The 21,195-nt window shown below is 44.5% G+C and overlaps 1 protein-coding gene across 1 annotated transcript in view; it reads right to left on the bottom strand.

Moving 5' to 3' along the window:
- The window catches only part of LOC126483991 (protein rolling stone-like), a 252,175-nt gene extending 232,286 nt beyond the window's left edge, over positions 1-19,889 (bottom strand). Inside the window, exon 1 of the mRNA XM_050107296.1 lies at positions 19,840-19,889. The gene's annotated coding sequence lies outside the window, so the exon portion shown is untranslated. The remainder of the gene's footprint in view (positions 1-19,839) is intronic.
- Positions 19,890-21,195: the final 1,306 nt, after the last annotated feature.

Raw genomic sequence — 21,195 nt, 5'->3', positions numbered from 1 at the left:
ATGGAGGGGTACGTGTGTGAGTGGAGAAGAGAGGTGGCAAAGGCAATTGTTAGAGCTCAGAAAAGAGCGACTGAATGCGGACAGCCATGGTGAGCCCACATCGTGGCTGGCCGCCGCTGCGGCAAGGTGATCTCCGTGTCTGGATAAAGGAGACTACAATTAGGGTGCTTTGGGGTGCAGCGAATACAGAGCGCATAAGATATCAGCTGTTGCTGGCGCAAAACTCACAGTGGCGGAATCCCCACCTCTGCGAGAAGGCTAAGTTCGGGGCTAGCCCGGAAGGCACCAGTCGCAAGTCGGACCCCACAGTGGTGGATGAGGACTAGTATCTGCAGTGTCGAAGGTGAAGCAGAACCATAGACAAGACTTCCATAGTCTAAACGAGACTGGACCAACACTTGATACAATTGCAGATAGTGAAGGATAGTCATGAGCACAGTCTGCACCCCAGGTGGTATTGCACAGACACCTAAGAACATTGATGTGGGACCAGCTGGTGAAGGTGAGAGCCATATCAACCAGGCATCGAAGACCAGACCCAAGAAGCGATGGGTGTCCACCACCTCGAGGGGCTGACCATCGAGGAACAGTTCCAAATGGGGAGAGACCGTACAGCAATGGCAGAAATGCATGACAAGTCTTGGCTGCTGGAAACAAAGCCATGGGAGAGAGCTCATGAGTGGGTCTGACAGATTGCCCCCTGTAGATGGCGTTCTGCAGTGCCTATTATGGAGGAGGCGAGGTAGATGCAAAAATCGTCAGCATACAAAGAGGGGGACTCGGTAGGCCCAACAGCTGTCACTAGACCATTAATGGCTATGAGAAAGAGAGGGACGCTCAGCACAGAACCCTGTGGAACCCCATTTTCTTGCTGAAGGGGAGAGCTGTAGGAGGAGCCAACTTGGACCTGAAAACAGCGACAAGAAAGAAAATTACGGATAAAAACGGGCAGAGCGCCTCGAAGGCCCCATTCTTGAAGGGTGGTGAGGATGTGGTGGCGCCAGGTGGTGTCATAGGCTTTATGGAGATCAAAGAAGACTGCAAGGAGGTGTTGCCAGTGGGCAAAAGCAGACCGGATAGCAGACTCTAGGTGCACCAAGTTGTCCACTGTACAGCGGCCACAGCAAAAACCACTTAGAGTCAATGAGAAAAGGTTGCGGGATTCAAGGATCCAAAACAGCCGACGACTCACCATGTGCTCAAGGCGTTTGCAGAGGGTGTTAGTAAGGCTAATTGGACGGTAGCTATCCAACTGAAGAGATGGCTTCGCTGGATTCAACACCAGAACAACAATGCTTTCCTGCCACGGGGTAGAAAATACTCCCTCACCCCACAGACGGTTGAAGAGGGTCAATATACCACAGTGGCCAGCCACTGATAAGTGTTGGAGCATTTGGTTATGTATCCGATCTGGTCCATGAGCCATGTCAAGACAAAGGGCAAGGGCGCTGGCAAAAATCCCACTCACTAAATGGGGCATTATATGATTCTGAGCAGCGAGAAACAAAAGACAAAGGCAGTCAGTCTGAACACTCTTTCAGGAGAAGGAACGTGGGCGGATACTGAGCTGATGCCAAAGCTTCAGCAAAGTGTTGAGCGAAATTTTCTGCCACAAAGTCCGGATTGGTAACGACAACACCATGTACAGAAATTCCTGCAACCCCAGAGAGAGTACGGTGGCCAAACATTCGCTGCAGTTTCGCCCAGACTTGTGAAGAGGGGGTTGTGTGGTCCTGTGGCAGCTACATATTGCTCCCAGCAAATCCGTTTCTGAAATTTGATTAGGTAGTGGGCACGGAGTCATTTAAAGACGAGAAGAAGAACAGTAGAAGGGTGCCGCTTGAAGTGCTGAAGAGCACGGTGGCGGTCTTTTATGGCTGCAGAAATGTCTAGAGTCCACCAAGGGACCATCTTCCGGCAGGGGGAACCTGAAGAAGAAGGGATTGCTGGAACAGCTGCTGAAAGGATGGAGGCAGTCAAAGTCTGAGTAGATTCATCAACACTGTCATGTGGCAATACAGGGGGGATGGGAGCAGAGGAGAAGGCACCCCAATCAGCCTTAGATAGGGCCCACCTCGGAGAGTGATGGAGCGAGAGACACTGAAGGAATGTCAAAACAATCAGGTAATGGTCGCTGTCACATAAGTCATCGTGGACACCCCACTCAATGGAGGGAACAAGGCCGGGACTGCAGATGGAGACGTCAACAATAGAGAAAGTACCGTGCACCACACTAAAGTGTGTGGGAGCGCCTGTGTTTAGTAAACAGAGGTCTAGCCCTGACAGAACAGCTTCAACTGTCCTGCCCAGGGCAGTAGTCGTATAACTACCACAGAGAGGGTTGTGGGCATTAAAGTCCCCTAATAACAGTAATGGAGAAAGGAGTTGTTGAAGAAGGGTGGTGATGGCATGAAATATGGGTGGTCTGTCAGGTGGGAGATAAAGATTACAAATTGTGATTGTAATGGCCAGATGGACCCTGACAGCAATAGCTTCCAGAGTGTTATAGAGGGGAACCCATTTACTAACAATGTCATTGCGGACCAAGGTGCAAACACCACCAGAAGCCTGCAAGGGGTCAATTCGGTTCTGACAGAAAGCATGGAACCCATGAAGGGTCGGTGAGTAAGAATTGACAAAATGGGTCTCCTGAAGCGCAATACAAGCGGCAGAGTAGAATGAAGTAAGGGGCTGCAACTCTGGAAGGTGATGTAAATATCCATTACAATTCCACTGGAGGATTCTCAAGCTGGAGTCCAAAGTGGAAGTGAATGGACCGAAGTCAGTCACGCCACCGACTCGCTATCTGTCACCAATAAGGATGGGATAATATCCATAGAGGTGGGGTCAGACTGTTGGTTCATGGACTGTAGGAGGGGAAGGCTGCACCTCAGGGGGTACCAGAGGGGCCTTGCCCATATTCCTGCATTTCTGCTGCTTCTCTTGGGAAGGAAGAGAAGGGCAGACTTCAGCGAGGGCAGGCACAGAATTACACTGGGCAATCTTGGCGCCGACTGGCCACGGATCACGCTCCCGATGTGGAGCAGTAGATCGCCTATCAGAGGGGTGCCGGGAAGAGGAGTCCTGGGAGGGAGCTCCAGTACTGGCCGAAGTAGGGGAGAGCACCCAAAGGGGTGCGTATGGGTACTGAGGGTCAGGGGCAGGGGGAGGGGCAGGGGGAGGGGGTGGTGGCTGAAGGCATGGGGCGATTGGGGTGGGGCTGGGAAGAGGAGGCAATAGGAGGGGGAATGGACATAATTGAAGCAAAAGTAGTAGTCATAGACACAGGACGGAGCCAGTGATATTTTTGACAAGCCTCAGTGTAGTTGAGCCGGCCTAAGGTTTTGTACTCTTGAATCCTCCTTTCTTTCACAAACACTGGGCATATACGCAAGTGTGGAGAATGCTGTCCATTACAATTTACACACATTGACAGCAGAGCACAGACACTCCGCTGATGGAGTCGGTGCCCACAGTCACCACAGAGGGGATCAGTGGTGCAGCAGGAAGACATGTGCCCAAACCTTAAGCAGTTAAAACATCTCATCGGTGGTGGAATATAAGGTTTTACATCACACTGATACACAATTACCTTGACCTTCTCTGGGAAGACATCCCCCTCAAAGGCCAGGATAAAGCTGCCCGTAGCGATGTGATTGTTTGGAGGGCCTCGCTGCACACAGCGGATAAAACGAACCCCTCGCTGCTTGATGCTAGCATGGAGCTCCTCCTCAGTTTGCCGAAGAAAATCTCAGTGGAAAATAACGCCCTGTATTGAGTTCAAAGATTGGTGTGGCGTGACGGGGACATCACCGAGATGATCACAAGCACGCAGGGCGTCAGATTTGGCAGCCGAATATGTCTTGATGAGCAAAGCACCGGACCGCATTTTACTTATCGACTCAATTTCGCCATACGCATCTTCAATCGTCTCCACGAAAAACAAAGGCTTGGGGCTTGGTCGTGCAGAACTACCGTCATCCATTCTGGTACAAACCAGGTACCGAGAGAAAGGTTTCAACCCAAGCCGGCGAGATTGCCCCTCCTCCCACGGCGTAACCAGGGAGGGGAAGGCCGAAGGATCGGAAGGAGTGTCACGTCTGCTACCACTATTAGAGACGGCCACAGAATGGCCAGGATGGTGAAGCTTTTGTCGCTTCATGTGCAAGGCGTCCGCCCTAGTACCACCCACTCTGATCAGGGGCTCGCCCCATGGGCACCACCCATCCACAGCCATCTGGCACGGCGGCCATTGCCAGGAGTTCTGGTGCCCCAAAACGATGAGCATTGACTCCTCGGCATAAACGAGGCGTTAACAGCTCAGGTACTAGCAGTGTGATCCCTGTGGTTTCAAGGGGCTCAGCCAAGTGGGTACTTAACAGCCCCACCACACAGACTGGATACCGTGCTGGTGACCTAGCAGGAAGGGGGCCAGGGTCAAAGGGAAAGGGGAGGGCGGGGGGAGAGGAACCTGCATCACGGAAGCTAGGTGGGGAGTTCATCCCCAAATGGCTCACACTGAACGGAAAATTTTTGGAAATGGAGGTCAAACCCCAAGAGGACCAAAAACGCCGAAAAGGAGATGGAAACAGCAAACTAAGCAAAAGCACAGACCAAAACAAAGCCAGGAGGATATCCAGGTCGACATATAGAACTAAGAGGGAAAAGAGGGGGCAGGGACAAAGGAGCAAGGAGAAGGAGGGAGATGAACAGGGATGGTAATGCAGCCTTCAAAGCAAAGGAAAGGAGGCTGCAATAGCGCAGGGCCCCATGCACGCCACACACGTACCCACAAAAGGACTGTGGGCCCCCTGAGGGGGGGGGGGGGGGGGGGGAATTCTTATCCATCATATGGCCCAACAACCAGAAGTTATGGTCTGCGGTGCTATTTCATTCCATCGCAGGAGCCATTTGGTCATCACCCGCGACGTTCTGACAGCACAGCGGTACGTCTAGGAAATTCCACGCCACTTTTTGTTGCCCTTCACAGTAAGCCATCCTGGACTTCCATTTCAGGAAAATAATGCCCGCCCGCATAGGTCTACAGTTTCCACTCTCGTCTTCATGCTTGCCAAACCCTACCTTCGCCAGCAAGGTCGCCGCACCTCTCCTCATTTGAGAACGTTTGGAACATTATGGGCAAGGCCCTGCATACAGCTCGGTATTTTGGCGATCTAACGCGCCGATTGGACAATCAATAACTGCCTACATAAGGACTAGAGATGGATCAATGTGTTGTTTATATGAATGCATGGAGTCTTATTTCGGCATGTCCAGAAGAACGGACACCACACATTCATATACGAGTAGTTGATTCGCCTCGATGGGCAATGAATACATCAACTTCAGCATGGATGCACTACGTTCGACCTCCTGTGAGAATCTCAAAGTAACACGTATGGAAGATATGGAGCGAAGTAGGTGGGAAAGAGGGTTGGCCAAAGTGCGTACTGAGGTAGTCCGCGCAATAGCGATAAACACAGTGTTTGGGGGAGGGGAGAGCTCAGAGATTAACACAACTACCCAGTGAACAGGACGTCCCAGGTTCTAATTCCGGTCGCGCACACATTTTCACCCATCGCCACTGATTCGGCATAAATGCCGGATGCAGCTGACGTTAATAGTTCCTTCCCTTCCTATCCCTTTTCTTTCTGTCCCCCGCCGCCTTCAGTCTACATAAAACGCGATGTTGACTTTCTCACTTTACGAAGTTGATTCTCTTGAATAACTCACCCATTTTTTCTGATACACTACTGGCCATTAAAATTGCTACACCACAAAGATAACATGGTACAGACGCGAAATTTAACCGACAGGAAGAAGATGCTGTGATATGCAAATGATTAGCTTTTCAGAGCATTCACACAAGGTTGGCGCCGGTGGCGACACCTGCAACGTGCCGACATGAGGAAAGTTTCCAACAGATTTCTCATACACAAACAGCAACTGACCGGCGTTGCCTGGTGAAACGTTGTTGTGATGCCTCGTGTAAGGAGGAGAAATGCGTACCATCACGTTTCCGACTTTGATAAAGGTCGGATTGTAGCCTATCGCGATTTCGGTTTATCGTATCGCGACATTGCTGCTCGCGTTGGTCGAGATGCAATGACTGTTAGCAGAATATGGAAACGGTGGGTTCAGGAGAGTAATACGGAACGCCGTGCTGGATCCCAACGGCATCGTATCACTAGCAGTCGAAATGACACGCATCTTATCCGCATGGCTGTAACGGATCGTGCAGCCACGTCTCGATCCCTGAGCCAACGGATAGGGACGTTTGCAAGACAACAACCATCTGCACGAACAGTTCGACGTCGTTTGCAGCAGCATGGACTATCAGCTCGGAACCATGGCTGCGGTTACCCTTGACACTGCGTCACAGACAGGAGCGCCTGCCATGGTGTACTCAACGACGAACATGGGTGCACCACTGGCAAAACGTCATTTTTTCGGATGAATCCCATGTTCTGTTTACAGCATCGTGATGGTCGCATCCGTGTTTGGCGACATCGCGGTGAATGCACATTGGAAGCGTCTATTCGTCATCGCCATACTGGCGTATCACCCGGGGTGATGGTATGGGGTGCCATTGGTTACACGTCTCGGTCACCTCTAGTTCGCATTGACGGCATTTTGAACAGTGGACGTTACATTTCGGATGCGTTACGACCCGTGGCTCTACCCTTCATTCGATCCCTGTGAAACCCTACATTTCAGCAGGATAATGCACGACCGCATGTTGCAGGTCCGGTACGGGCCTTTCTCGATACAGAAAATGTTCGCCTGCTGCCCTGGCCAGCACATTCTCCAGATCTCACCAATCCAAAACGTCTGGTCAATGGTGGCCGAGCAACTGGCTCATTACAATACGCCAGTCACTACTCTTGATGAACTGTGGTATCGTGTTGAAGCTGCATGGGTAGCTGTACCTGTACACGCCATCCAAGCTCTGTTTAACTCAATGCCCAGGCGTATCAAGGACGTTATTACGGCCAGAGGTGATGGTTTTGGGTACTGCTTTCTCAGGATCTATGCACCTAAATTGCGTGAAAGTTGAATCACATGTCAGTTCTAGTATAATATATTTGTCCAGTGAATACCCGTTTATCATCTGCATTTCTTCTTGGTGCAGCAATTTTAGTGGCCAGTAGTGTATTCTAGTAATTTGTTCGTCTGTACATGTACATCAAGTCTACGGAATGCCGTGCCATTCAGATAATTCCTCCGTGGGGTGTGTGTGTATAATTGCTGTCTATTATGACCATTACTACAATAGAAAAGTATTTTTGTATTTATAATATTTGCTTCTTGATGTCCATGGTTTAACAATTCTGACTCCTTTTCCATCTATGGATCCCACGCAGTGAGGGACGTTTGTTGTTTTCTGACACTAGTCGCTGATATTCTTCTCCGTGGGCGATGGATACACAGATGTCTGTTTTAGCATGTACCATGTGAACGTGCATGTGTGTGTACTAATGCCAGTTATTACAGATCAGCCGAGAAAATGCTCAAAATGTACAGAACGCTTCTAATTCCCGGTCTCAAGATACATGTAAGGTTGGTTTGATCTATTATAAATGGTCATGGAAACATGTTGATTTTCTTTTGATTTGTATTTTGAATGACGCTTTCGGGAAACGGTTCTCATTCTCATGAACGTTTTCTGCGCGCTTTGTCATTTATCCGCGATGTTTTCCATGTGTGAGGTGCAGCATCGACCTTTCTATATAGTTAGTGACGGAATTCTAGATAAAGGAGGAACCAGTCATCCAAATTTTAAGATCTTATACAATTGCAACGTCTTCATATCCACCGTCTCCACCACGTGGCGGCACCATTGCTCTGCCTTCTGCACCGACACTACGAAGGCAGTGCATCTCAGGGCTCCGAACAAATCGAAAAAATTTTGTCACACATTATAATTCGTAATTATAAATTATGCGAATTGTTGCATCTCAAAGAGTTTTAATATTGGCAAAACTATTTTAATTTGTATTTGTGCATGAACTGTCAAAGAATTTTCCCTTCGTAGATCTCTCGCTTAATATCGGATGAAACCAGCTCGTCGTGTCCGACGACTGTGGTCACCTATCACGGCAGGTAATGCAAGGATAGCAATTTTTTTTAATGTAATTACGTTCATGGTTGATGCTACATGGTGACAATTATTGAACTACATGAAAAAAAAAAACGTAAATCAGTTACGAACTACGCCGTGCGCACACACTCTATTGAACATGTAAACTTCACTACAGATATTCGGATTTAGGTTATAATATGTTCGATATGCCTGTCATCATTGGCGATGATGTGGCGCAGACGAATAGCGAAACTCTGCATGACTCGCTGAACTGTCGGAACATGGATGCTGTCGATGATTCCTGAATGGCTGTTTTGAGCTCAGCAATGGTTTCGGGGTTATTGCCGTACACCTTGTCTTTAATGTAGCCCCACAAAAAGGAGTCGCACGTGTTTAGATCCGGAGGACATGGCGGCCAATCGAGGCCCAGGCCAGTGGCCTGGGGGTACCTCAGAGACAGAAAGCGGTCTCGAAATTGCTGCAGGACATCAAGCACTCTCCTGATTCGATGTGGTCGAGCTCAGTCTTGCATGAATCACATCTTGTCGAAATCAGGTTCATTTTGGATAATGGGGATGAAATCATCTTCCAAAACCTTCAAGTACGGTAAGGTATTGACCGTGCTATGAAGGAATATCGCACCGATTATTCCTTGATTGAACATTGCACACCACATAGTCACTCTTGAAGGTGAGGACACTCCTCGACAGTGAAATCCGGATTCTCAGTCCCACAAATGCGCTAATTTTGCTTATTGATGAACCCATCCAAATGAAAGTGGTCTTCGTCGCTAAACCAAACCATCCAGTAGTTACTAATTCCCATCGTGCCCCGCGCCCAACCCTTCAGTTTCAACGTCCTAACGCAAACCGTTCATAAGTTATGACAATTTTATTTCATATAGTTCAATAACTGTCACCATGTAAGTGGGCACAGTAAATTTGCCGCAGCTTGCACTGATACACTACTGATGGGATTTCTCTGGGATACAAGCTACATGAGAAAACGCCCGTTGACCCGCACTGACAATGCCTCGGATGTTGCGTCAATTCCAGCAACAATGCACGCGAAAAACACTTCTAAATCTGTGCTACTTTCGGCAGTGGACATGCAGTAGTAAAGTTTCTAGTTGGTATAAATGTTTTTTCTTTCCTTCTCCAGCCAGAAAAAACTTCCTGAAGCCTGATAAAATGTGACAATAGAAGACAGTGTTCCAGACCAGTATCCGGACCCAGACAGCTGCATTTAATGGGCAATAGTTAGGAGTTCCTACTAATCTTGCACTGCGCGAGAGCAAGTTGTGTATTCAAGCCATAACTGTTTAACTGTTATCAAATCTGCCTGTCAAAAACTACTCCGGCGGAAATGTTGCAACACTTATGATTTCAAAACAATGACGTGTTGCGCTTTGGGTGTGCGAATTTATTTCCATTGTCCTGCAGTGAGCTTGCCTAACGCGGGCACAGCTAAGCAACCTGCCGAATTACGCGCGCACTCGAAGTCACTCGGCACCGTGACTGCTGAGTGCTAGGTGAATCGATACCTGTCGAAGATACTCGACCCACAGTGACAGCTTTCCCTCGTTGAAAACCTAGGCTGACTTCGTTAGCAGAGGCCAATGAGTTTACCATGCCGTCTTCGTTTGTATACGAAAGCAAACGTGACGTGTATTTCACCACATACAAAACAAAACTCAGCACAGCGAAAACAGAGAATGCCGAAAACAATGCGCAGTGTACTTTGCATTAGACTCGTAGCGACCCGAAACAATTGAGTATCGATCCAAAGTCGTACACAGCCTTGCGACTTATGTTTACCCTGCCTCTCCCATCAGCCACCGCTAAGAGTGATTTCCTAAAAGTGCGAGATCCAAGTACGCATTTACGCGCAGCCTATCAACACAAGCTAGAGCCTGGCGCCCGCACAACAAAGAGGGTACCACAGAAACTTGAAAATTTAAGTCTATACTTTCATACTGAGGTGTGGGCGCTTTTGAAGTCGTAGAAGGCAATTTTTTGGTCTGTACTTGTTCGGCCGAGTTTTCCAGTGGACAGTTGACACGAAAGACGTCAGCAATGGCTTTTCAAACTGTGTACTTATTCGCGTCAAATTCGCGCCTGGTCAAACACGTGACACGTCAGTCGGCAAAAGGGCCAAGAACTTACAGAACAGTTAACGGGATTTTTGCAGTTTGAAGTGAGTTCGGTTTGGCGGAAGGCCGGTTTCTTCAATAGCTCATTTCATACAAACGGAGAGCTATAAAAGTTTTCGCTTCCTGTAGAACGATGCGAATTCTTGAACACTTGAAACTGGAGAAAGCCATTTTCTGGTAACTTTATTCGTTAACGAGATACGACAGGAAACGTACAAGATTGCCTAAGATCCGTGATGTCTTACAGACAGCTTACTAACTTACGACTTCGTAGCAAGGTCAAGCGCCCACTGCTTTCTTTCACGTAAGGGCGTTTTCGAAAAATGCAAATGCGTTTTATAAAATGAATATATTTTAGATCGTAATAAATAAACTACTATCAATGGGAAACAACCCCGTATATGTGTCAACAGCACTATTACAACATTATAACGCCTGTACCCGTCATCAGAGCACAATACACACAAATACGTCGGTCTAGATCCATAACAGCACTAGCAGCAACGTAAAGCCAGCGCTGTAATAAGAAAGTTTTTTGTGTTTTCTGTAATTTGTTATTAACGATCACCATAAAATACAAAATGACATAAAAAGAAAAGAAGTGCTCAACTAAAATTCTATCCATTTTTCTAATCTCATAAAATCAAGTTTTATGGTATATTTTACAATTACACAATAAAACTTAAATGCTGCGTTAAACTGTTTTAATTTAAAAAGTGAACTAGAATGCTACTTCTGGAGATAATTAATCACAAAATATCTCGCGGCAGGGCCCGTATCACATGTTCTGCGTCGTAGTAGTAGTCCATGGAAGTGTGATAAGACAGTTACTGTTCACATATATAATTGATCTAGTGGATAACCTCTTTAGCTCCTTCGGGCTGTTAGCAGATGGTGCGGTTGTCTACAGGAAGGTAACTACGTCAGAAGACTAGCAAATTGCAGGAACACCTGTAGAGAATTGATGAACAATGGAGGTACTGGCAGTTGACCCTGAAAGCAAGTAAATGTAAGATAATGCGAACAAATAGGCGAATGAATCCACCAATATACGACGACGCTACGGGTGAGAAATCGCCGGAAACAGTAAGCACCATTTAACACACCCAGGAGTGGAATGACAAACAGGAGGACCAATGCCAGGGTGATATTCACAGGAAGAACATTAAGGAAACTTAATTCATCCAGAAAAGAAGTAGCTTGCAAAAATTTGTTGTACCTGTTACTGCGTATTTTTCATCAGTTTGGACCCTTATGTTAGATTAATAGAAGAGAAAGACCAGTAATTCGGTGGTCTCCAATCATCGTAAATGCTACTAAGCATTATATTAGTCGTTAATCAGATTACATAATACAAATGACATACTGCATAACGGGACCATGTATTTAATAGCATTCTGGAGAGGATGATGAACAAATGAAGTGATGGAGCACATACTATGCAGCACCGTGCACTATAATTTGCTATCAGACAGTGCCATTGCACAGCAGGCCTTATTTATTCCTTATCGTTTCAGGAATGGCCAGACTTTCTTCAACGGCTCGATTGCGAGGCGTGTCTGCACTTTCGGCATATTGCTTTCCCCGCTTGAACTGCTTTTACGAGCATAAGGAAAGCTCGTGTATTTGCTACATAGTGACGTATCATCCTATTTTCGCCATCTGCCGTGCAGTCCAATGTGTTCTGTATGGGTGTCGCACATAACGAATACCTCATCACTTTGTCTTCATTGCTCAAAATCATTATGTATAGCGTTGTTAGCGGTGCAAAGACTTCAGATGTAAAAACAATTTTGGCAGTAGACCAAGGAATGTTGTGGTGACGTTGCTGCTCGTTGTATTTGTATCGGGTGTTACTCTTAAGAGTAGTCAAGCGGATTTTCTCTAGTTTTTCGCATAATATTCGATATATATTTTTGACATGTGTAAATGCAACCAGTTCAAAAACACTTCTTGTGTGTTTCAAGCAACTCCCATTAAAAAAGGAAAACGTCGACTTGTATCTTGGTACAAATAAAATGTTATGAACGGGGAATTTTTGTGTTCTGATACTGTAGAACGGTCTCTGAATTTTAACGGGAAAGCTGTCCATGCGCAACGCGTCTTCCGTAGCTTTTGTGGAAAGATAAGGTTGGATTATCTTATTTGTTGTAGGCAGGGAACAGAGATGACAACCGAATGTTAAAACCAGTGCTTGCTACTAGTAAGAAAGTTGACAGACTCTTCGTCCAGCAGCCAGCAGCTATCTATAGGCACTGGTGTAGCCTTCTCTATAAATTGTACGAACTACTTGGCAACTAATATCGGGGCAGTTATAACGACTCTTCCTGAGGATGCTCCAACTAATACAGTCACTCTGACAACGTTTATGTGGTTCTACAAAATTTAGGAATGAAGGTTGTGAAACTGATTTTTTGTGTAGCCCGAGTTCTAGGTGAGGCTGGAACGTAATTGTTTCGTTGTGAGATGAGATTCGCCAACTCACTATACGAGAAGCGGCTTGACTACAATTAGTGAACAGTACAAGTTGTGACCAGATTTGGTGAATATATTGCGGACTGTCGCTGCGATGATAATTCTTTGCCTACGTGTTATCTTATTGTTAACATCACGATGAACCGTGGACCTTGCCGTTGGTGGCGAGGCTTGCGTGCCTCAGCAATGAAGATACCGCAGGTATATGTTGAGAGGCCAGACAAACGTGTGGTTCCCGAAGAGGGGCAGCAGTCTTTTCAGCAGTTGCACAGGCAACAGTCTGGATGATTGACTGATCTGGCCTTGTAACACTAACCGAAACGGCCTTGCTGTGCTGGTACTGCGAACGGCTGAAGGCAAGGGCAACTACAGCTATAATTTTTCCCGAGGGAATGCAGCTTCACTGTATGGTTAAATCATTATGGCGTCCTCTTCGGTAAAATAATCCCCCATTCGGATCTGCGGGCGGGGACTAATCAGGAAGACGTTGTTATCAGGAGATAGAAAATTGGCGTACTACGGATCGGAGCGTGGAATGTCAGATCCCTTAATCGGGCAGGTAGGTTAGAAAATTTAAAAATGGAAATGAATAGGTTAGATATGGTTGGAATTAGTGAAGTACGGTGGCAGCAGAAACAAGACTTCTGGTAAGGTGAACACAGGGATATAAATACAAAATCAAATAGCGGTACTGCAGAAGTAGGTCTAAAAAATGAATAAAAAATAGGAGCGCGGGTAAGCTACTACAAACAGCATAGTGAACGCATTATTGTGGCCAAGATAGACACTAAGCCAAAACCTACTACAGCAGTAAAAGTTGCTAACCAGCTCCGCAGATGAAGAGATTGATGAAATTTGTGATGAGATAAAAGAAATTATTCAGATAGTGAAGGGAGACGAAAATTTAATAGTCTTGGGTGTCGAATTCGATAGTAGTAAGAGAAGGAAAAGTAGTAGGTGAATATGGAATGGGGGGTAAGGAATGAAAGAGGAAGCCGCCTGGAAGAATTTTGCACAGAGCATAACTTCATCATAGCTAACACTTGGTTCAAGAATCATGAAAGAAGGTTGTATACATGGAAGAAGCCTGGAGATATTGAAAGGTTTCAGATACATTATATATTGGTAAGATACAGATTTAGGAACCAGGTTTTAAATTGTAAGACATTTCCAGGGGCAGATGTGGACTCAGACCACAATCTATTGGTTATGAACTGTAGATTAAAACTCAAGAAACTGCAAAAAGGTGGGAAGTTAAGGAGATGGGACCTGGATAAACCAACAGAACAAGAGGTTGTAGAGTGTTTCGGGGAGAACATTAGGGAACGATTGACAGGAATGGGGGAAAGAAATACAGTAGAAGAAAAATGCGTAGCTTTGAGAGATGAAATAGTGAAGGCAGCAGAGAATCAAGAAGGTAAAAGACGAGGGCTGGTAGAAATCCTCGGGTAACAGAAGAGATACTGAATTTAATTGATGAAAGGAGAAAATATAAAAATGCAGCAAATGAAGCAGGCAAAAAGGAATACAAACGTCTCAAAAATGAGATCGAGAGGAAGTGCAAAATGGCTAAGCAGGGATGGTTAGAGGACAAATGTAAGGATGTAGAGGCGTATATCACTAGCGGGTAAGATAGATACTGCCTACAGGAAAATTAAAGAGACCTTTGGAGAAACGAGAACCACTTGTACGAATATCAAGAACTCGGATGGAAACCCAGTTCTGAGCAAAGAAGGGAAACCAGAAAGATGGAAGGAGTATATAGAGGGTCTATACAAGGGTGATGTAATTGAGGGCAATGTTATAGAAATGGAAGAGGATGTAGATGAAGATGAAATGGGAGATATGATACTGCATGTAGAGTTTGATAGAGCACTGAAAGACCTAAGTCGAAACAAGGCCTCGAGAGTAGACAACATTCCATTACAACTACTGACAGCCTTGGGAGAGCAGGCCTGACAAAAGTCTACCATCTGGTGAGCAAGATTTATGACACAGGCGAAATACCCTCAGACTTCAGGAAGAACATAATAATTCCAATCCAAAGAAAGCAGGTGTTGACATATGTGATATTTACCGAACTATCAGTTTAATAAGCCGCGGCTGCAAAATACTAACACGAATTCTTTACAGACGAATGGAAAAACTGGTAGAAGCCGAACTCAGGGAAGATCACTTTGGATTCCTGATAAATGTTGTAACCCGTGAGGCAATACTGACCCTACGACTTAGCCTTAGAAGAAAGATTAAGGAAAGGCGAACCTACGTTTCTAGCATTTGTAGACTTAGAGAAAGCTTTTGACAATGTTGACTGGAATACTCTCTTTCAAATTCTGAAGGTGGCAGGGACAAAATACAGGGAGCGAAATGCTGTTTACAATTTGTACAGCAACCAGATGGCAGTTTTAAGAGTCGAGGGGCATGAAAATGACGCAGTGGTTGGGAAGGAACTGAGACAGGGTTGTAGCCTATCCCTGATGTTACTCAACCTGTATATTGAGCAAGCAGTAAAGGAAACAAAAGAAAAATTCGGTGTAGGAATTAAAATCCATGAGAAGAAATAAAAACTTTGAGGTTCGCCGATGACATTGTAATTCTGCCAGAGACACCAAACGACCTGGAGAGCAGCTGAACGGAATGGACAGTGTCTTGAAAAGATGATCAACAAAAGCAAAAGGAGGATAATGGAATGTAGTCGAATTAAATCGGGTGATGTTGAGGGTAATAGATTAGGAAATGAGACATTAGTAGAAGAGTTTTACTATTTGCGGAGCAGAATAACTGATGATGGTCAAAGTAGAGAGGATATAAAATGTAGACTGGCAATGGCAAGGAAAGCGTTTCTGAAGAAGAGAAATTTGTTATCAAGTGTAGATTTAAGTGTCAGGAAGACGTTTCTGAGAGTATTTTTATGGAGTGTAACCATGTATGGAAGTGAAATGTGGACGATAAATAGTTTAGACAATAAGAGAATAGAAGCTTTCGAAATGTGGTGCTACAGAAGAATTCTGAGGCATCAAAAGATCACCCATTTAGTATTGGAGAGCAACACGGAGGGTAAAAATCTTAGAGGGAGGCCAACAGATGAATACACTAAACAGGTTCAGAAGTATGTAGGTTGCAGTACGTATTGGGAGATGAAGCTTGCACAGGATAGAGTAGCAGGAGAGCTGCATCAAACCAATCTCTGGACTGAAGGCCAGAACAACTACATCACGATGACGTGTGTGGAATACAATTGTGTCATTGGGTACGCCATTTTAAATGTTCTTGGAGCTTAACCGGTTCTAAAAAAAAAAAAAAAAGGAATTCATTTCCGTAAGCAGGCGAGAAGACTAGAGTTCAACGTGCCATCGATGAAGAGGGTGTTTCAGACGGAGCATAAGCTCCGATTGGGAAAGTGTGGAGAAGAAATTCTTTTATGCCTTAATCGACTTACAGGAGGTACGGAAGACAAATCTTAATGGCCGGTCGGGAATTTCCTCCCCAATGTTTTAACCACGGCGACACTTCATGCGGTTTAGTTACCTAAACGTTTGAATCGATCGGCTCAGGATTCACACAAACAAGAAATGAAGGACTGGTGTTAGATTCGGTGGAAAGTAGATGAACCGAAACATTTCAGCCGGTAGAGCGCTGATTGCGAAAAGCGAAGATGACGACTAGAACCCCGCCATCCACACACTTTTAATGTTTCCTAAAGTTCAGCAGCAGCGCTGACCGCCACTTGGTAAAGTGGCGTATTTCGTTTTTCAGCGACAGTCATAATACCAATGGCATCTAAATGTAACACTGTAATTATGATTTATTTACTTTTTGTTATTACTTTTTCAGGGCTTCTCGCTGTGAAGAATTTTTTTTTCTTTTTACAAGAAATTTATTTGCAGTTGTGAATATGGCTAACGATCAGCTGTATAATGGAATGACGACAATGAAAATTTGCGTGGGACCGGGACTAACCCGGATTTCTCTCTTACCATGCATGCATGTCCGAAAGAACATGGCATCGTAATTCGGAGTAACACGGACACTGCAATATCCTGTTTATCTGCTGATACCTGGCAAGCGACTTTCAAGTCAAATGTCTCCACTGTACGGGAATTACGTTAACTGATGTACGAGTAGAGGTTGTAGACGCATGGTTGACGACAAATGGAGGTTTGGGTTTGGCCGTGAGTCGTGTTCGGATGACCAAATGGTGAAGCGTCTGCTCGTGTTAAGCGGGAAATCCGCGTTCGAGTCCCGGTCCGACCAAATTTTGATTGTCGTCATTCCATTATAAAGCTGCTGGTTGTCCATATTTGCAACTGCGAATACATTTCATGTATTTCATAACGGCTGTAGTCACCGCAGTGGCGGAACTTTGTATCGTAATTTGGAATAGCACAGTCACTGCAATTTAGAATTTTTGTTTTATTTGCATGCCGAAAATCTTGTAATGACTTAACGTCCGTACTGTGATTCCCACCCTACTGCAAAGACAAATGTAATATTTAGGAACAATAATATCAATATTAAAATTCAGAGCGGCATATCGAATGCACGTACAATTAGAAAAACAGTTCCAAGGTACTGGAGCGAAACAGCGAAGCGCATAAAATTAGCAGTATTGCTACTTTCAAAAACGGACCACGGGGGCTGATGAGTTTTAAATATGTAGCCGAACGAGGTGACTTCGACACTGTATCCGTATAGGAGGCAGCCGCAGTTTCAGATCCCCGTCCGACCATCCAGATTTAGGTTTCTCAGATCAGTAAAGACAAACGCAATTACAGTTCTACTGAAAATGACACTGCCAATTACTTCCTGCCCCATTTTTCCCTTATCCAAATTTTGACTCCGCCTCCAATGACATTGTAGTCGTATGGACCTTAACCTCTAAAATTCCTCCTTAAATACGCAGTAAAATTTAAACATGAAATTAAAGTGAATTTGTATCACAGTTACGATTCCTGCTGTCGCCACACCTGAGGCACACTTCCACAATCTGTAAAATGTGCGCTAGTAGACAATAGGACATCTATCACGAAACAGTGGGGGCAGATTTCTCTGTTAGTTCAGCCTGTATATATAAGAAAGGGGGAGGGAGTAATTTTTATTGTTCCAAGAAACGAGGATAAAGCACATGTTACTCTGCAATCTGAATCGGACTTGTCAGACATCACAAATAACTAAGGTCATAGCAGAGAGACTGAGTACAACCGTAGCCGGAGACTACAAAAGTCTGAACATATGCTGACGGATAGTCACAGATACAGCGTAAACACAGCAATCTGTGAAATATTTAACTTGTTGGAAGCTCTCCAGCGCGCACACACACACACACACACACACACACACACACACACACACACACACACACACACACACACACACACACACAACCAGCTGATACAATCACACTTCACCTACAACAAACATTTACACCGTTAAGTGTCATTACTTTGTTGTTCTTACTGTCTGTAGCCCCATGATTTGGTATTCATTGCACTCTTCTACTGGAAGGCCCAAATATAGTTTCCTATAGCATGAATTTATACATTCTGTGTAAACTTGGTGCAGCTAGTAATAATTTGTCTTTGTACTGGGATTCAAATATTCTTGCTAACATAATCTATAAATCTTTTTCTTTTTCCTCTATTATAATGTTTCGACTTTATACTAAATCCATACAACCAGTATACAGTGGGACCTAGTTTATCTGTCCCTCGTTAAGACGGATCTTTTTTATTTGTATATTTGATACTCAGAAGCAGCAATCTACAAGAATTATTAAATTTAAATTCAGTCAACCCACATACGCAGGTCCTAGTAAGGTGTCGTTAACAAAGTAAATAACACTGATTTTTCAGTAGGCCCTACTGTATTGCCGCCGTCTGTTGAGTGTGTAATATGACAACAATGAGACTGAAGGTGGTACAGCTTAATGTACATTAACAAAAAGAGGCACTACACAAGGTGGATTAATAGGGATCGTTCACAACATTGCTGCAGAATCTGGTAGTGAAGCATTTTCGAAAGATTCCGCGATACTCAGACATTGGCGTTAATGACAAAAAAGGTCGCGAAACGACAATGACGCTGCTTACGGTAAGATTTCTAACGACATTATCGCCGTCTGTTCGTCTGCAGACAATGACGATAGTCGTGGATTAGCTGATGAAATTGCTGCTCAATCTGCAGACAACAACGCAGCCAGACAAGATGATGTGTTATTTGGAACGCCACGTGGAAACAACTTCAGACAAACGATTTTTTGCAAAAAGTGTTGAGTGATCGTGCTCCACACAAACGACGTACGAATCAAAAGAAACCGATTACTTCTGTGTATAAGACTCACTGCCTTTTTTCCGTTATCTGGTCAATACTTACATGAAAAAATGTGTAATTTATACATTTACGTAAGAAGTATAACGTATTTACAATATTTAATCCATTCCATTCCATTTTTTCTGACTTTCTGGATTATGTGTGTTTCAACTATTTGGATGACCTAGTCCGGATAAACAAGATACTACTGTACTTTAATGTTCGTTCTACACAGTTTTGGCACAATGTATTCTGTACAGTGTATTTTAACTCTCTTGTAAACTTACACAACGATTAGGCTACCGTCATCATACGTAATATACAGTCTATGTTCCTAGTGTAAAGACAAATAATAATAATAATAATAATAATAATAATAATAATAATAATAATAATAATAATGTGTGAACGTGCAATTCAGCCCATGTGCTGTTTGTAGAAAAATACGACTATCGTACAGTGGCAACTGTTTGCACTGGATTGTATCCACTCTTAACCCGCTCTCACATACAGATGTACCACACTGAACTACTAACTATAGTTGCATAATAGCTATATAAAACGAGTGACAAGCACTCTGTCTAGCATTTCCTACCGATGATACTCGAACGACCAAAGATTTTGTGCGTTGATAACATCTACAGTTGCACTCTAGTATATCTTGTAAACCCTAGCCAACTGTCACCTGATTGTAGTCTAATAAGAAGAAAAAAAACTGTTGATCATAAGCAAGATTATCTGTACGAAATGCATATTGTTAGCTCTTCTACCTTCAAATAAGGAAGTAATGTAGAGCGCGTATGGCAGTATCTTAACTCACCGGCGACGGAGCAGCTGCCTGCTTTCCTTCCTGCTTGTTCGCTTGAACACAACAGCTACCGCACTGCGTGGAGCACATAGGGCCGAAGAGTCCGGCGGCGCATGCGCACGGAGTCGCGAAGTAGGCAGCTGTTGATGGTCCCTGATTCGCGGAACTTGTGCCTTCGGGGCATCAACATAGCGCAGTGCAAGTTTGCCTACAATGATTCTTCCTGCTTCTGACGAGACAGTCGTATGAGTGCTCAAGTTTTCGTTGACAATGTAACAATGCAATCGTCGAGAGACTGTGTGCTTGCGGTTGAGGCCGTTTAAAAGCACCGTTGACACTGGGCGTGATGGTGAAAAAATATCATAGTAGTCAGTGACTATGATCTATATTCACCTCACCGACAACCTTTATGACAGAACGCTATGGTCATGCTTCAGTTATATACTAAATAGTATTACGTTACTATAAACAAAGATGCTTACCGCACCAGTCAGCAGAATCTGCGCTCCCCTGGTGTATTCTGCAACAAATTTTCTGCCACAGTCTCTATCGGAATGCACACACGCTGCCACAAATCACGCATGGCGTCCTTGAGATTGACAACTGGCCCAACAACACGAAACAATAATAAAAAGTAAATCAACTGTGGATACAAACAAAAAACTTAAGATCCTCATCCATTTGTGTTACGAATGGAACTTTAAGGCTAAAATCTTTCGATGAACACACAAAATTTACATCTCTAAACCTTACAGTGGAGATAATTACGTAAAAATCATGGAGATGAAAGCTGTGGGCGATTTGTTCTATAATAATTGCTTGAGTTTTGGGAGGGTTTGTCTTGAAGAATCATTTATTACGCAAATTCTAAGCTCTTAAATTGGAGTTGATTAGCCAGTCACTTTTTTTCCTTCATTGTAATTTCATTCCCTCGTTCCAGAGGGGCGAAAGTAGGCAGGCAGCAGAATAATACTCCAGTCTTCAACCACAGCAGTTTAAAAGATGAAAAGAAGGAATAAAAAACTTAAAGTAGTGTACTGTATACAGATATTTTTAAAATAAATTAAAAGGCCCTTTTCGTTGATGACACAATAACACACATGAAAAGGTTTGACATTTAAAACAATTATTATTAGTTGCAAGTGCATTAAGACGAACACTACGCTGTATTACACTTCACTAGCACTTTATGGAAGGGACCTGCACATAGTTGGTCCTTTTGGGTAACAAAATTTCTGTATAGATACGTGGTTCAGGTGATTTGGATTTCGGGGATAGTTGTAACGTTGAAGAGTGGGTGGGAAGAAAACAGGGCCGGCCTCTGTGACCGAGCGGTTCTAGGCGCTTCAGTCTGCAAGCGCGCTGCTG

This window comes from Schistocerca serialis, chromosome 6 (assembly GCF_023864345.2).
Source record: "Schistocerca serialis cubense isolate TAMUIC-IGC-003099 chromosome 6, iqSchSeri2.2, whole genome shotgun sequence".
In the NCBI taxonomy this organism is placed as follows: domain Eukaryota; kingdom Metazoa; phylum Arthropoda; class Insecta; order Orthoptera; family Acrididae; genus Schistocerca; species Schistocerca serialis.
Note: the sequence above shows the minus strand (reverse complement) of the source record. Positions and strands in the feature narration are given on the sequence as shown.